Genomic DNA, 18,908 nt, shown 5'->3' on the forward strand with positions numbered 1-18,908 from the left:
TTACATTGATAGACGAGCCAGATTATGACAGATTCATAATTGAGGCACATTATTGCAAAATATCTATAATACGACAAACTGATATTATTCCAACAGTTTTTCTCAGATGCCTGAGTATTGATTAAAGTGGAATAATACTGACCGACACTATTGACACTGACATTTAGACTGAACCATGCCCACCACGTTCTTCCAAAGAGATAAGCATGGAATAAGATCCACCTGTTGATCTTATCAGTAACGAAACCTTCTCATCAGCATGACGAGATCAAATAATTCTCCGTCAATTTCATTTAGTTCACAGGTCTGCTGGTGTACTTCTGGCAGTTGGTCAGAGTATTGGTTGTCACTGCAAGCGGCTCTGGCGATGGCTTCAAGCTTAAGCTGCTGGATCTTGCGTAACTGTTGGATTGCTGTTCTTGCCTGTTCAATGGCATTATCTTCTTCTTTTCTTTCAACTCCCCTCCAGCTATCATTTCTTCGAGGGCAAGAGCTGTTTCTGAAACTCCTTCAAATCTAACATGAGTTTCTTGCTCCAGTGCTTCAGTTTCTAGATCATGAAGCTCCTCCTCTTTATACTTCCCTTTTCTTTTAAGATCTCGTTCATCCTCTTGAAGCTGCATTACAAGTTTAAGTTCTTCGAGCTCTGTCTTGTATTGAATTGCCTCTTCTCGCAGGCGTTTCATCTCAGCTTCACACCATCTGATGTATTCCTGCTGCTCCTGAAGTAAAGGCTTCTGATTATAAGGAATCGGAGCTTTTCGGGTGATGAACGTCGTGAGATTGAAATAATGCTTAGCACATAATGAGCATGTTAAAGCATTACATTTGTTGCAAAAGGCCTTTGAATAGGAAGTTAAATCTCTTTTGCATGTGGTACATTCTGGTCTTCTGTCCTCCGGTAATGGGTTCTGTTGGTCCCATTCATGGTTGCAATGATAGATCTCCGGGGAGACTTTGACCTGTGCCCTGTACCCTCCTTCCTTTCCAAGCCAATAATATTGATCTGCTTCTCGCAGCATATAAATTGTTTCCACAAGGCCTCCACCAATTTGTTCAGTATCGTCAAATCCTTCTGATACTGAGTAGATTGCATCTGAGTCATCGTCTCCTGGTTGAACAGACATGACATCATAGTCTTCAGGGATGCCCAGATTTTCAAACATAGCCACTCTTTTAACATTTTTCTTTTCCTTCGTGCAATCTCGAGCATAATGTCCTTCTTCTCCACATAAGTAGCATTTACAATGCTTAGATTTCTGCAAATACTTTCTCTTGTCAATTCTGACATGAGAACTATGTGGCTTCCCTTTGTAAGTAGTGGCTTTTCGAATACCATACTTCTTTTCTGGCTCCTTGTAGTACCCAGGGATAGGGATTTCCCTGCAGAAGTCTAAGTTTAGCCTTATCGACTGACGAGCTTGTAGACAAAATCAAGAACCTCTCTCTTGGCCCAAAGGAGAAGCCAAAGGAAACAAAGGGACTTCTTAGAGTTCATCAAGATCCAAACAAGTTGCTGCAAATTGAGCTTGATAAACTCAGGCTTAAGAATTCGTGATGGCCTCAAGTTCAAGAACTCGGACGCAGACTCTACCTCGAGTCACTAACCAGCCTCATCCAACAACAGCAACACCTGGAGCACCACTGTTTGAAGATCAAATCCGGGAGTATCGACAGGACCAACGAAGAAATTATCTCTTGCAAAGGCGAGCTCGGAACGCACTCCAACGGATAAGAGGACGTCCATAAACTTCAAACACTCTGGAGCAACAGATCTCCCCAGAAGTTCAACTTCAAATATCCATGGCAGAACGAGCAAATATAGCACCAGCCGAGGTGTTATACAGATCTAGACGAGATGACGCTCATCATCGAGTTTATGTTCATCGATCTGAAGAAGCAGTCCTCTGCGTAGGAGACACGCAGATTGAAAGACCTTTTATTCAAGAAGAAAGCTATGAAGAACTGCGCAGAAGCCATATGTAGGATATTCATCTTGGAGTTATTCAAATACGACTTCAAGTTCTTCACCGAATTGAACAAGGGAATCTTGCGGTCTTAGTCTTACGAGACACCCGATGGACAGGAGATCAGGCAACCTTCGCATCTATGGAGGTTGATCTAACAAGGGGTATACAAATGGTCTACATAGTTCCTAACACTATGATGACTATTGACGACTTCTACAACCATGTTCAGGTTGTTATTGAAACACGAGGTTATGAAAATTGGCAAGGAGGAGAAGCCAATTTGTTAATCACACGAGGATTAGTGGGAAAATTGTCCAACACTCCTAATGTTGGTTTTGCTTATGAAATACAAGGAGTGACTGAATTTCTTACATCTCGCGGTGTAAAGGCAATTCCTGGAGAACAGGTTTCCACTGATATCCTTCGAGGACGAAATTGGATTATCCGCCCACCAGTTAGACGGATACATCCACAACAACCAACAACTGCCGTATCTCGAAACCTTCCAGGCGGAAATTTCAGTTTACGATTTGGAGATTATGTTGCAGCCCAACAAGCAGATCCAGTTCATTATGATCAAAATGATAATGAAGTTATGGATTCTGAAGATGACAACAATTCCATCCGAAATGAAGCCCAAAATCGACAAGAGACAATTCTCTTCTTTGAAGAACAACCCAATGTTTTCAAAGAAACTCTTGACCAGGCGGCCACCCGTTATTCAGAATTTCAACGGCGAACGGAAGGTGGTGAAATAGCAGAAAGACGACGCAGGCAAAATCTGCCTAATTCGGATGCTGAATCAAGACACCCATCAGGGCATAAACATCGACAAAGAATGATGCCACCAGAGTCTGACTCTGAATCATCATATCCATTGAGTGACCGGAAGAAGAAGGAAAAGAAAAATGTTAAAAGAGTGGCTATGTTTGAAAATCTGGGCATCCCTGAAGACTATGATGTCATGTCTGTTCAACCAGGAGACGATGACTCAGATGCAATCTACTCAGTATCAGAAGGATTTGACGATACTGAACAAATTGGTGGAGGCCTTGTGGAAACAATTTATATGCTGCGAGAAGCAGATCAATATTATTGGCTTGGAAAGGAAGGAGGGTACAGGGCACAGGTCAAAGTCTCCCCGGAGATCTATCATTGCAACCATGAATGGGACCAACAGAACCCATTACCGGAGGACAGAAGACCAGAATGTACCACATGCAAAAGAGATTTAACTTCCTATTCAAAGGCCTTTTGCAACAAATGTAATGCTTTAACATGCTCATTATGTGCTAAGCATTATTTCAATCTCACGACGTTCATCACCCGAAAAGCTCTGATTCCTTATAATCAGAAGCCTTTACTTCAGGAGCAGCAGGAATACATCAGATGGTGTGAAGCTGAGATGAAACGCCTGCGAGAAGAGGCAATTCAATACAAGACAGAGCTCGAAGAACTTAAACTTGTAATGCAGCTTCAAGAGGATGAACGAGATCTTAAAAGAAAAGGGAAGTATAAAGAGGAGGAGCTTCATGATCTAGAAACTGAAGCACTGGAGCAAGAAACTCATGTTAGATTTGAAGGAGTTTCAGAAACAGCTCTTGCCCTCGAAGAAATGATAGCTGGAGGGGAGTTGAAAGAAAAGAAGAAGAATATGCTCTACAACATCACAGTGGAATTAGAAATTCCAGGAGTACCAAAAACCTCTCTCAATGCAATTCTAGACACAGGAGCAACAACATGTGTCGTAGATTCTGAATCTGTTCCAGCTGATGCCTTGGAGGAAAACTCATACACTGTTGAATTCAATGGTTTAAATTCAAAGTCTAAGGCGAACAAGAAGCTGAAAGGTGGGAAGATGTACATAGGGGATAATTGGTTCAGAATCCCTTATACATACAGTTTTCCTTTCTGCCTTGGAGGACGCATTCAAATGATCATCGGATGTAATTTTATCCGAGCAATGTATGGAGGAGTCAGAATTGAAGGTGACAATGTTACATTCTACAAGAATGTAATAACAATCCAGACTCGACAGACAGTGAACCTCCTAGAAGGACTTGAAGAAGAAGAAGACTTTTCGATGGACCATTATTATGATCCCTCAACTGAGTGGATATTCCATTCCGAAAAGATCAGCCCGAGTTTTGAGCAGAAATTCTCAGAAACAATGATGAAGCTCAAAAATTATGGAATCATAGGTGATGATCCTATGAAATACTGGTCCAGAAATCAGATCACCTGTAAACTTGATCTGAAAAATCCAGATTTTACAATCAATGATCGGCCAATGAAGCATGTCACTCCATCAATGAAGGAAAGCTTTTCAAAGCATATTGAGCAGCTTTTGCAACTCAAGGTAATAAGAGCAAGTAAAAGTCGGCATCGGACAACAGCGTTCATTGTAAACTCTGGCACTTATATTGATCCTGTCACGAAGGAAGAAAAACGTGGCAAAGAACGCATGGTGTGTAATTACAAGCGATTAAATGACAATACACACAAGGATCAATATAGTCTACCTGGGATTAATACTATTATGGCAAAAATTGGCCATAGTAATATTTATTCCAAGTTTGACCTAAAAAGTGGTTTTCACCAGGTTGCCATGCACCCTGACTCTATTGAATGGACCGCATTCTGGACACCACTTGGATTATATGAATGGTTGGTTATGCCATTCGGTCTGAAGAACGCTCCTGTAGTTTTCCAGAGGAAGATGGATCTATGTTTTAAAGGGACTGAAGATTTTATTGCAGTCTACATTGACGACATTCTTGTCTTCTCTCCAGATGAGAAATCCCACTCAAAGCATATCCAGACTATGCTTGAAATCTGCAGAACAAATGGGCTTATCCTTAGCCCAACGAAGATGAAGATTGGAGCAGTACAAATTGATTTCCTTGGATCAACAATTGGGCAAGGAGAAATAAAGTTACAACCACACATTGTGACAAAGGTGGCCCAATTCCCTGATGAAACTCTCACAAATACTAAGGGCCTACGCTCTTGGTTGGGTCTTCTAAACTATGCCAGGCAATATGTCAAAGATTTGGGCCGGATGCTCAGCCCATTATACTCAAAAGTAAGCCCAAATGGTGAGAAAAGGCTCAATGCTCAGGATTGGGATTTGATCCATAAGATCAAGGAGAAAATCCAGAAACTGCCAAATTTATCTATTCCTCCAATTAAATGTGTCATCATCCTTGAAACCGATGGATGCATGGAAGGATGGGGAGGAATCTGCAAATGGAAGCCAGCTGTGAATGATCCTCGATCAACTGAAAAGATTTGTGCTTATGCAAGTGGGAAATTCAATCCCATCAAATCAACAATCGATGCGGAGATATATGCTTGCATGAATTCCTTGGATGCTTTTAAGATATATTATCTTGATAAGCCACAGCTAACTCTACGAACAGACTGCCAAGCTATAATTAGCTTTTTCAATAAAACAGTGGACCACAAACCGTCACGGTCTAGATGGATAGCATTTACGGACTACATCACTGGTCTAGGCATAGAAGTATCTTTAGAACACATCATTGGTTCTGACAATACTCTTGCTGATGCTCTCCCCAGACTTGTTTATCCATTGTTTTCTTGTACAGAATGGCCAACAGAGGTGGAGCCGGACGATATGGAGGTGTTAATCGGCCTGCAGCAGTTAGAAGAACTTATCCAGCCCTTCAGAGACATGAACAGATCATCCTTTCCCAGACAGAGCCATCAAGTCGCTGGATTGATCCTCAATTTCATCCCATTGCTGTACGATACCAATCTCTTCTGCAGCAAATTGAAGATAGGTTCACTTACGACTCAGGAATCCCTCTCGATGAAATGGCAGAAATCCAGGCCAGTCTCGCCGAGGAAGAAGATAATGCCATTGAACAGGCAAGAACAGCAATCCAACAGTTACGCAAGATCCAGCAGCTTAAGCTTGAAGCCATCGCCAGAGCCGCTTGCAGTGACAACCAATACTCTGACCAACTGCCAGAAGTACACCAGCAGACCTGTGAACTAAATGAAATTGACGGAGAATTATTTGATCTCGTCATGCTGATGAGAAGGTTTCGTTACTGATAAGATCAACAGGTGGATCTTATTCCATGCTTATCTCTTTGGAAGAACGTGGTGGGCATGGTTCAGTCTAAATGTCAGGGTCAATAGTGTCGGTCAGTATTATTCCACTTTAATCAATACTCAGGCATCTGAGAAAAACTGTTGGAATAATATCAGTTTGTCGTATTATAGATATTTTGCAATAATGTGCCTCAATTATGAATCTGTCATAATCTGGCTCGTCTATCAATGTAATTGTGTGAACCAGAGTTATGAACCTGTCATATCCTGGTAGTCAAGTTGTGTCAGTGGAGAATCATCAGGACACCAATAATGCGCCAATGAGGCTAACAGTGCACTCGGCATTATTGTATGCATCCTTGATATTTTCTCTATAAATAGGCGTCTATGCATATAGTTTCAAGCATCAAGACAAGTCCAAATAACTACACTTGATACTTGAGAAGTTAAGAGTCTTGTGAGTCTTTTTAAGTCTTCATCTTTTGTAACAAAGCTTCCGCTCAGTTTTCTGTAAGTAAAGTTTCTATCTAGTTCTTTACTTTGTTTTTAAAGATCCTGTTCTTGGTATAAAGTTACAACCACACATTGTGACAAAGGTGGCCCAATTCCCTGATGAAACTCTCACAAATACTAAGGGCCTACGAGTTTTCCTCCAAGGCATCAGCTGGAACAGATTCAGAATCTACGACACATGTTGTTGCTCCTGTGTCTAGAATGCATTGTCTCTTCTTTGAAGAACAACCCAATGTTTTCAAAGAAACTCTTGACCAGGCGGCCACCCGTTATTCAGAATTTCAACGGCGAACGGAAGGTGGTGAAATAGCAGAAAGACGACGCAGGCAAAATCTGCCTGATTCGGATGCTGAATCTAGACACCCATCAGGGCATAAACATCGAGAAAAGGCTCAATGCTCAGGATTGGGATTTGATCCATAAGATCAAGGAGAAAATCCAGAAACTGCCAAATTTATCTATTCCTCCAATTAAATGTGTCATCATCCTTGAAACCGATGGATGCATGGAAGGATGGGGAGGAATCTGCAAATGGAAGCCAGCTGTGAATGATCCTCGATCAACTGAAAAGATTTGTGCTTATGCAAGTGGGAAATTCAATCCCATCAAATCAACAATCGATGCGGAGATATATGCTTGCATGAATTCCTTGGATGCTTTTAAGATATATTATCTTGATAAGCCACAGCTAACTCTACGAACAGACTGCCAAGCTATAATTAGCTTTTTCAATAAAGCAGTGGACCACAAACCGTCACGATCTAGATGGATAGCATTTACGGACTACATCACTGGTCTAGGCATAGAAGTATCTTTAGAACACATCATTGGTTCTGACAATACTCTTGCTGATGCTCTCTCCAGACTTGTTTATCCATTGTTTTCTTGTACAGAATGGCCAACAGAGGTGGAGCCGGACGATATGGAGGTGTTAATCGGCCTGCAGCAGTTAGAAGAACTTATCCAGCCCTTCAGAGACATGAACGGATCATCCTTTCCCAGACAGAGCCATCAAGTCGCTGGATTGATCCTCAATTTCATCCCATTGCTGTACGATACCAATCTCTTCTGCAGCAAATTGAAGATAGGTTCACTTACGACTCAGGAATCCCTCTCGATGAAATGGCAGAAATCCAGGCCAGTCTCGCCGAGGAAGAAGATAATGCCATTGAACAGGCAAGAACAGCAATCTAACAGTTACGCAAGATCCAGCAGCTTAAGCTTGGAGCCATCGCCAGAGCCGCTTGCAGTGACAACCAATCTCATGAAAACATCATCAAATTTTCCAAGAGTCTGGGGAATAACGAACATAGCTCCTGTCTGCTGCATAGCGGATGGTAAATTCCACATCTCATTGTGAGCTGCTCGTCGTAGGTTTGATCTACCTCCAGTGTATGAGGGTCTTTCCGGGATATTAATGGACGGACCTTGTCCTGTTGCCGGTGGATATCCTGTAGGACCCATAATTGAATCCTGTGGAGGATTATAATGGGAGGTAACAGCTGAGGATGAAGATAAGACATATTGAGGTTGTTGCCGTCGCCGAGCAATTAATTCCTCCAATTTCTTTATCTGCGAGTACTCAGTCTCAGCTTCTTCTACCATAGCAATTATGTTAAGAGTTGAGTCAGAATCAGAATCTGAGTGTTCCACTTCCTTTGACCTGTACTCCAAGGCTAATTGCTTCTGTTTACCCGTACTTCTTCCAAGGCCTGTGCTTCCAAAGCCTTTATTGTCTCTGGGTGATCTCGCTTGCCAGTCATCTCTTTCAGCATCTCTACGGATATCACGTAACTTTATTTCTCCTTGCCCAATTGTTGATCCAAGGAAATCAATTTGTACTGCTCCAATCTTCATCTTCGTTGGGCTAAGGATAAGCCCATTTGTTCTGCAGATTTCAAGCATAGTCTGGATATGCTTTGAGTGGGATTTCTCATCTGGAGAGAAGACAAGAATGTCGTCAATGTAGACTGCAATAAAATCTTCAGTCCCTTTAAAACATAGATCCATCTTCCTCTGGAAAACTGCAGGAGCGTTCTTCAGACCGAATGGCATAACCAACCATTCATATAATCCAAGTGGTGTCCAGAATGCGGTCCATTCAAGGCAGAAAGGAAAACTGTATGTATAAGGGATTCTGAACCAATTATCCCCTATGTACATCTTCCCATCTTTCAGCTTCTTGTTCGCCTTAGACTTTGAATTTAAACCATTGAATTCAACAGTGTATGAGTTTTCCTCCAAGGCATCAGCTGGAACAGATTCAGAATCTACGACACATGTTGTTGCTCCTGTGTCTAGAATTGCATTGAGAGAGGTTTTTGGTACTCCTGGAATTTCTAATTCCACTGTGATGTTGTAGAGCATATTCTTCTTCTTTTCTTTCAACTCCCCTCCAGCTATCATTTCTTCGAGGGCAAGAGCTGTTTCTGAAACTCCTTCAAATCTAACATGAGTTTCTTGCTCCAGTGCTTCAGTTTCTAGATCATGAAGCTCCTCCTCTTTATACTTCCCTTTTCTTTTAAGATCTCGTTCATCCTCTTGAAGCTGCATTACAAGTTTATAAATTCCTCATGATTATGGTTGAAAAGTAGTATTTTTACTTCTCCACGATAATCAGTGTCGATTACTCCAGCACCAACATCAATTCCATGGTATAGGGCAAGTCCTGATCTTGAAGCGATTCTTCCATAGAGTCCACATGGTATTTCCAGTGCTATACCAGTAGCGATTAGTGCTCTATCTCTAGCCGGAATTATGTACTTGCCAATTGATGTTAGGTCATAACCAACGGCTCCATCTGTAGCTCGGATTGGCCTAGATGCTTGCGGTGTGAGTCTGATGAATTGCACAGCAGACCGAATGGCATAACCAACCATTCATATAATCCAAGTGGTGTCCAGAATGCGGTCCATTCAATAGAGTCAGGGTGCATGGCAACCTGGTGAAAACCACTTTTTAGGTCAAACTTGGAATAAATATTACTATGGCCAATTTTTGCCATAATAGTATTAATCCCAGGTAGACTATATTGATCCTTGTGTGTATTGTCATTTAATCGCTTGTAATTACACACCATGCGTTCTTTGCCACGTTTTTCTTCCTTCGTGACAGGATCAATATAAGTGCCAGAGTTTACAATGAACGCTGTTGTCCGATGCCGACTTTTACTTGCTCTTATTACCTTGAGTTGCAAAAGCTGCTCAATATGCTTTGAAAAGCTTTCCTTCATTGATGGAGTGACATGCTTCATTGGCCGATCATTGATTGTAAAATCTGGATTTTTCAGATCAAGTTTACAGGTGATCTGATTTCTGGACCAGTATTTCATAGGATCATCACCTATGATTCCATAATTTTTGAGCTTCATCATTGTTTTTGAGAATTTCTACTCAAAACTCGGGCTGATCTTTTCGGAATGAGTATAATGGGCTGAGCATCCGGCCCAAATCTTTGACATATTGCCTGGCATAGTTTAGAAGACCCAACCAAGAGCGTAGGCCCTTAGTATTTGTGAGAGTTTCATCAGGGAATTGGGCAGTTGTTGGTTGTTGTGGATGTATCCGTCTGACTGGTGGGCGGATAATCCAAGAATGTAATAATAATCCAGACTCGACAGACAGTGAACCTCCTAGAAGGACTTGAAGAAGAAGAAGACTTTTCGATGGACCATTATTATGAGAAACTGCCAAATTTATCTATTCCTCCAATTAAATGTGTCATCATCCTTGAAACCGATGGATGCATGGAAGGATGGGGAGGAATCTGCAAATGGAAGCCAGCTGTGAATGATCCTCGATCAACTGAAAAGATTTGTGCTTATGCAAGTGGGAAATTCAATCCCATCAAATCCATCGGATGTAATTTTATCCGAGCAATGTATGGAGGAGTCAGAATTGAAGGTGACAATGTTACTCACTGCAAGCGGCTCTGGCGATGGCTTCAAGCTTAAGCTGCTGGATCTTGCGTAACTGTTGGATTGCTGTTCTTGCCTGTTCAATGGCATTATCTTCTTCCTTGGCGAGACTGGCCTGGATTTCTGCCATTTCATCGAGAGGGATTCCTGAGTCGTAAGTGAACCTATCTTCAATTTGCTGCAGAAGAGATTGGTATCGTACAGCAATGGGATGAAATTGAGGATCAATCCAGCGACTTGATGGCTCTGTCTGGGAAACGTCATTTGAATGCGTCCTCCAAGGCAGAAAGGAAATCTCTGGGTGATCTTGCTTGCCAGTCATCTCTTTCAGCATCTCTACGGATATCACGCAAATTTCTAGCTTTAATCAATACTCAGGCATCTGAGAAAAACTATCCACCGGCAACAGGACAAGGTCCGTCCATTAATATCCCGGAAAGTTTTCCAGGGCAAAGGTAACCGTATATTAACCAAGTCTTCATCTTTTGTAACAAAGCTTCCGCTCAGTTTCCAAACTTATACTTCAAGGATTATACTGCCTTCAGAATTTAAATACAGAAATCATACTATACCTTTTTATAAATTTAGAAATAATGCTTAGCACATAATGAGCATGTTAAAGCATTACATTTGTTGCAAAAGGCCTTTGAATAGGAAGTTAGAGGAGGAGCTTCATGATCTAGAAACTGAAGCACTGGAGTCAAAAATGCCCGGTGACCTTGGCGAAAGAATCAAGAAGGGATTTGCAGAACGACATGGAGCAAACACAATAGGAGTCGTTCCAAGAATTCAAGGTTATCATGTAGAGATGTTAAGGATATCATTAAGTTCTTAAATGATTACCTTCATCTTGCTACAAAATCTGGAAGGCTATTCATTGGAGAGGAGCTGTCATCTAAGCTCTGATCAAAAATGCCTGGGTTAAAGAAACTATTTCTTTTTCCAATTTTTCAATTTTTCTGGAAAGTTGATGAACTGAGGTTTCTAAGTCTCCCCGGAGATCTATCATTGCAACCCCCGGTGACCTTGGCGAAAGAATCAAGAAGGGATTTTCCAGCTATCATTTCTTCGAGGGCAAGAGCTGTTTCTGACTTTTCGATGGACCATTATTATGATCCCTCAACTGAGTGGATATTCCATTCCGAAAAGATCAAGGTGGACACAAGCCAAACCCTCATCATAAACACTCTTTACATAATCAAATACCAAATACCAAACAACTTAATCACATCACTGCCATTATCTCTCTTCTCTGGGATCTTCACTAGCCCATTTTTCAAATTTAAACCACTTTTTTTATCACTATTTTTTTTGGAAAATGCCTGAGGCCTCGAATCTGAGGCCTCGAATTTGCCTCGAATCCCTTTTTTTTTTTTTTCCTTTTCTTTTCTTTTAATTTAAGACAGTTAGTTTGTTTTTTTTTTGTTTTTTTTTTTTCTCTTCTCTTTTGGCAAGGGTAATTTATGTATAGGGATGTGCTAAAAAATTAAACATTCTGTAAGTGAGTTGGGTTAGACTGATTGGATGATAAAATTGACTGATTAATTTTTAAAATTTTATTTTATTTTGATTGGATGATAAAATTGACTGATTAATTTTTAAAATTTTATTTCATTTTATTTGTTGGGCTGTGTTATTTTATTTTATTTTTTTAAAAGGTAGTCATATGTAAGGGTGTGTCAAAAAATTAGACATTTCACACCAACTTATCGTACAAAATTATATGAAATTAATAAATTTTAACCAGCAGTGATCAATTAATTAGGTTGGACTGGCTGAGTGATAAAATTGACTGATTAATTTGTTAATTTCATATAATTTTATACGATGAATTGGTACAAAATATCTAATTTTTTTGGTACATTCCTACACAACCACCCAAAAAAACAAAATAAATAATAAAAATAACACACAAAGTCAAAAAAAAAAAAAAGGACTTTCGAGGCCTCGAATTCGATGCCTCTATCACGACTGATTTTTTTTTAACAGAACTTAATTTAAATTTTGAATTTAAATTTATCAAAAATAAATAAATAATTTTTCACACAATCATTTTTTAAAAAAATCAATTTTTTTAATGACGTTACCCTAATAAATATAAAGATTTTTAATGATGTTAGGTCTCTCAATAACTAAACATACTTTATTTTTTATATTTTTTTAATAAACATGTCCAGACGGCGTGCAATGAACAATTATTCAAATAGATTAATTCGTATCGAATTCAATCTTATATGAAAATAAATTATTAACTTAATATAAAAGTAATACTTTTTTTTGATAAAAATATATGAACATAAATTTATATTATAAAATTTTAAGATATTATCCAATATATTTTGTATTAATATATGAGTGGGATTGAGTGAGAATCCTTGAGAAAGGAAAGCAGACTCACGTGGATTGCCCCCCACTTCCTTTGCCTACTTTTTTAAAAAAAATGCTTTGGACTCTTAAAGTTGGGGATTCCATGACTCCTAAAATGATGTGGATTAATCATATGTTTTTGTTTTTTTGTTTTTTTTTCTTTCTTTCTTGAACCAATCACATATGAGTGGCGGTTGTGGATGTTGTATTTTTTAGGGATATGTAGCATTATTGCCTTTTCTTTTCTTCTTCTACTTCTTTTTGCTTTTGTTCTTTTTTGAGCAAAGAGCTCTGTCTGTCTTTTTTTCTTTGCGTCTTTCTCTTCCTCTTTGAACTTCATTGTTGCTCAAGTTTGAGCTTCCAATGGGAGTCATAACCCAGTTAATGAAAATTCTTTAACCCAAAACATTCATTAAAACACATATAAATCATAAATCTAAACCCAAATCTTAGAAACACAAATCCAAACATGTACCTAATTAACACAAATAAAAAATTAATTTTTTTTTTCAATTTACTCCTAAAACTAACTTCTATTAAAAATTAAACAGAAAATAACACATTCACAGTCACGTGACATAATAATATTTTATTATATATAACTCACACCACTAACACAAATTCAAACCCTAATATAATAATATATTTTGTATGTTATGTGACAATTATTGTGGTATTTCATGTCTAATTTTAAACAGAAATTAATTTTAAGAGTAAATTGTGTTAGGTTTTATTCTTGGCAAACCCGTTTGACAAAACTCCTTTCAATTGTGTTTATTTTCGCACTTCTATTTCAGTGAGGCTATGAGTGTTTAGATGCGAATCCAACCCGAATTGTGCCTTTCAGAGAAGTTTGTGATGCTAATGCTTTCAAGATTGCCACTTCGCTGATTATGACGGGGATCGAGCTGCTCGGTCAGCTCGCGGGGGTCTAGGGGGCAGCGCCTCTTGGCGGGTCCGGGGCAGCGGCCATGCGGGGTCGAGGGGCAGCGCCCCCGAAGCAAAATGCAAAAATGCATTCAAAATTGCCTGTCCGCTCGAGCGGACATTGTAACGCCCTGGCCCTTTACACGTCATCGATATTGTCCGCTTTGGGTCACGCCCGCACGGATTTGTTCTTCCTAGTGGGTCACCCATCCTAGAACTACTCCAGCCTAAGCACGCTTAACTGGGGAGTTCTAATAGGGATTTCACCACTTGGGAAAAGGCCTCGATGCTGTATAAGGGTCCAGGTTTTTACTTTTATAGCCCAGGAACTCCCCCTCCATTCCCGATGTGGGACACCGGGGCTTTACAATTCACCCCCCATAAGGCTGCACGTCCCCGTGCAGTAGCTTGCCAGCTCGCAAGCCCGCCCACATGCACCGAGAGACGCCAGGGGCCCACACTCGGTACTCCGGAGAGTCGGCTCTGATACCATTTCTAATGCCCTGACCCTTTACACGTCATCGATATTGTCCGCTTTGGGTCACACCCGCACGGATTTGTTCTTCCCAGTGGGTCACCCATCCTAGAACTACTCCAGCCTAAGAACGCTTAACTGGGGAGTTCTAATAGGGATTTCGCCACTTGGAAAAAGGCCTCGATGCTATATAAGGGTCCAAGTTTTTACTTTTATAGCCCAGGAACTCCCCCTCCATTCCCGATGTAGGACACCGGGGCCTTACAGACATTCCCCCGCTCGAGCGGAGAATGCTAGGTTTTAGAAGTTTGTCAGGTCTGTAAAAATATTGGAAGGTGTGATTTCGCGCTCGAGCAGGTTATCTAGCGCTCGAGCGGACCTCTGTTATATCACACGCATATTTTGCTGAAGCCGCTCGAGCGGGCTGTTGGGCGCTCGAGCGGACCGCACGAACACAGTTTTCCAGATTTCAATAAGGATTGGGTTTTCTTCCAAATCTAGGATTACTTTTGGTTTTTTATAAGTAGTTAGTTTTCTCCCAAAACTAGACTACTCCTGAATTCCTCCAGATTTTCTTTTTGGTTCTTAAGGTTTTTATCTGGGGATATTTTGCTAGTTTTCTTTGATGCTTTATCGAGTATTCAACTCATGGTCTAAATAGAGTACATCAAAAGTTTTGTTTGTTCTACAAAAGAGAGAGTTGCTCTTCGGTGGATTCTGAAGAATTCGAGCCTGAAGCTTTTGTGGATTCCGGGGTGGCTCATCGTAAAGTCAATTCCGAGGTGAAGACGGGTTGGAAGAGGCACATAGAGGTTGGTTCAATTAGGCGTGGATTCGCTAGATAATTGAGGGTATACCTGTGTAATTTCTTTAAATCTTCTTAGTGGATTGTTTTGTGGCTGTTGCCCGTGATTTTTTTATCACAGTTGGAGGTGTCCAATTGTGATTTTTTCACGTAAAATCGTTGTGTCTCTTTGTCTTGATTGTTTAATTGGGATTGTTATATACTGCTTAAAATTGATACATAATTACAAATCAACATCTAGGGGATTTCTAGATTTTTCAAATTGAAAAAAAAAACTTAAAACATAAAGATTTTAAAAGTGAAAAAAAAATTTAAGGACTAAAAAAAATAAAAAAAATGAATAAATATAAAAGAGAAAACATAATTTACCCCTTTTGTTTAGATGGACATATTGAAGAACATTGTAGGAAGCCAATTAATCCGAGCGAAGCGTATAAGGGCGATCGCTACTCAAAAATTGAAAACATTTTATATTGTACTAGTAATGATTAAAATAATTCCAAAAAAATGGGTGCGCCTTGCATTGGTTGAGATATATTTAACTTCCCTTTTATTTAGATAGAAGATATCAATTAAATTTGAAAAAAAAAATAAAAATTATCACCCCCACATTAAGGGCTCAACAAAGTAGTTAATTTGGTACATAAAATTCTCCATTTCTTTCAACTTTTTTCTCCCTGACTAGGCGTGAATAATTCTTCTTACTTTTTGTATGTTTCATATGTTTTGCTCATAATTTTCACTTTTGCTTAGGTGTAATGACTTTTCTTCATTATTTATGTTTATCTAGTATTAAAGTTGTTGGCAGTTGCTATCTCAATAGATTGATTTGTCCTGTATTAATACTACTTTGTATTAACTGTATTTTTAACTATGAAATTTGACAGGATAAATTGTTCGGTAAGATAGAATATAATTTTATAAGGATTTGGATTTCTCTCAAAGTTTACTTGGGAGAATTTGAGGAACTTATGGGACTCACTCAAATCTTATTTTGATAATTCGAATGGTTCATTTTTGCAAGATTCTTAAATTTATATCATTCTTGAAAAAACTTAAATCGATCTGATAATTTGTTCTCCAAAAAATTAAAAGATGAATTACAACTCAGTGTATTATTGCAAAAAAAAAAAAAAATCAAGTGATTAAATTCATAAATTTTTTCACGAATCAATAAATATTTAACAAAAAACCACCGATATGTAATTTTTTTTAAAATTAAAAAGTCTATTTTTAAAAACATATACATTATTTATTTTTAAAAGAAAATAAACGTAATAAAATAAACAAGTCATGATCATTGAATGAGACTAATTTTTTTTTATGAATAACATAATGATATTTTTCTCATAAATGATATCCTGACAATCCTATAAAATGGATAATTTAAATAATAAAAGTAAGAATCATGTGGACTTCACGAATCACTATGTTCTTTCAAGTTTAGATTTAACTGAATTTGATGGAAGACTAGCCCATTTATTTTGTAACTAGCTATGTTGAGAGAGAGAGAGAGAGAGTACCTGTGGATGGTGTGAGTGTGGAGTGAGTCTGTGTAGGGAGGAAGGTTGGGCAGCGGTAGGTTGGGCTGAGCGAGGTGAATTGACGGAAGGGAAGACCACAGAGAGGAGATTCCTAATCTTCACATAAGCTACTTTTTTTTCTACTCTCTATATTGCCTACTTTCTAATATTCGAATAGCATGAATTGGAAGTATGATTAAAAATTGATTTTTTTAATTTTATTTAATTTTTTAAAAAAATATATAAAAAAATATATAAAGTGATGTGACATAAAATAAGTTAAAAGTTAACTTTTTAATTTTTTAATTCTTTTCAAATTGACTCATAATGGGTTTGGAACTTCTATAAGTCCCTTTATTTTATTTTATTTTATTTTTTAATTTTAGTGATATTTTTAAAAATTATATTAATTTTTTAATATTTTTTTGTCTGTTTTGTTTAAACGAATTAAAAAATAAAAAATAATTAAAATAAGCAAAAAAAACTTCATTATTTTTGTTTTTGTTTTTTTTAAAAATCTTTTCTCCATTTTTTTTGAATTTGTTTTCTAAGTTTTCGATTTGTCTCATCTTGTTAAATCTGGAAGTCTAAAATTTTTTTGCAAAAATTTAAAAAGAAAAATTTACTAAAGAAGAAAATAATCTAAAAAAGAAAAAACTACCAAAATAGGCTATAAATACCCCTGTTTGGTATACCTTTTAAATTAACTTTTGGATTAAAAATTTTAAAAACATGTTTGATTTGCAATATTTCAAAATTGTTTTTTTGCTCCTCTCTCCTTCTCTTTTTTTTTTTTTTTCACACATCAATCAATTATTTTTTTCTCTTTTCTCTCTTCTCTCTTCTCTCTCCGTTCTCATTCTCTCATCTTCTATAAATCAATTAATCAATTTTCTCTCATACCTATCTATTTAACTACCAAAAAAAAATAATACAAATCAACTATTTTCAAAATATATAACCAAAAAAATTTTAAATTTTAAAAATTCTTTTAAAAACTATCTTTCAAAATTAATTTTTAAAACCAAGCCTAACTTATTTAATCCGTACTATACTCCCAATGAATGCTACTTGGCCCTCATTTGGGATGTTGATATTTTGAGAAATTGGTAAAATATTAATTTTTTTGATTTTCTTTGCGACTTTTTAGCTTTTTGTGTGTAAAAAAAATAGAGAGGTAATGTGACTTAAGAAACCCAAAAATTCAAAAAGTTAACTTTTTACTATGTTGCCAAAATGCTAGTTAGTTTTTAAATTTTTTGATTATTTTAGCCAAAGAAAAAAAATTATGTTTAGAATGATTTGTAAATTTTTTTTAATTAAATAGATTATTGTGAGAAAAAAATAATTGATTGGTATGTAAGATGTGACATTTTATATATTAATTATTTTAATTATTTTTTCTTTTTTTTCTATTAATTTTTTAAAAATTACTTGATAATAAACGCTCCTCTTGGACCACTCATTATAATTTTTATTTATTTATTTTTTTTTGTTAAAGATAAGGGTGACTCGGATTGAATAATTTGGAAAGGACAACTGATTATAAATTTTATTTTATTTTATTTTATTTTTATTTTTATTTTTTTGTTAAAGGTAAGGGTGACTCCGATTGAATAATTTGGAAAGCACCACGCATTATAATTTTTTTATTTTTTATTTATTTATGTTTTTTAGATAAGGGTGACTCCCATTGAATAATTTGGAAAGGACCACTCATCATAATTAATTTTTTTTTTTTTTTTTTTTTTTTTTTTTTGATTAAAGGTGAGGTGACTCCGATTGAATAATTTGGAAAGGACCGCTCATTATAATTTTAATTTTTTTTTTTTTTTTTTTTTTTTTTTTTGTTTCTTAAAGATAAGGATGACTCCGATTGAATAATTTGGAAGGGACCACTCAATATAATTTTTTTTTTTTTTTTTAAAGATAAGGGTGAGTCCGATTGAATAATTTGGAAAATATTATAACGCTCAAAATTTTTACCAAATAAATTATTAAATGCCTTACATAATGTGGGCTTCATAAAATTACAAACTCTATATTTATGTAAAATATTTAGTGATTTATTTAGTAGAAAATTTGATATTCCTGTCCATGGCCGAATAATTTTTCTGGATTTTTGTCCATGGTGCGATGCAGCTGGCACGTTGCACTTTAGAGATAATTTTTTTTTTTTGATAAATTATAAATACATCTCTTTAAATTTGTTTAAAATACGAATTATTTTATGTAGTTTAAAAAATTATAAATACCTTCTTATCATAATTTTTTATTTAACAAAATTAATTAAAAAAGTGAAATTTCTAACTATTCACCTATACAATAA

The 18,908-nt window shown here is 37.1% G+C and overlaps 1 protein-coding gene across 2 annotated transcripts in view; it reads right to left on the reverse strand.

Annotated features, from left to right (window-relative positions):
* Window positions 1-16,779, reverse strand: part of LOC145798634 (disease resistance protein At4g27190-like) — a 214,498-nt gene extending 197,719 nt beyond the window's left edge. The window contains exon 1 of one of the 2 annotated variants that reach the window (XR_014339867.1): window positions 16,580-16,759. The gene's annotated coding sequence lies outside the window, so the exon portion shown is untranslated. Of the gene's footprint in view, window positions 1-16,579 lie in introns of both variants that reach the window. The other variant, XM_082886927.1, reaches the window with a different exon arrangement.
* Between the last annotated feature and the right edge of the window lie 2,129 nt (window positions 16,780-18,908).

This window comes from Camellia sinensis, chromosome 9 (assembly GCF_055761805.1).
Source record: "Camellia sinensis isolate YWXY chromosome 9, ASM5576180v1, whole genome shotgun sequence".
Lineage (NCBI taxonomy): Eukaryota > Viridiplantae > Streptophyta > Magnoliopsida > Ericales > Theaceae > Camellia > Camellia sinensis.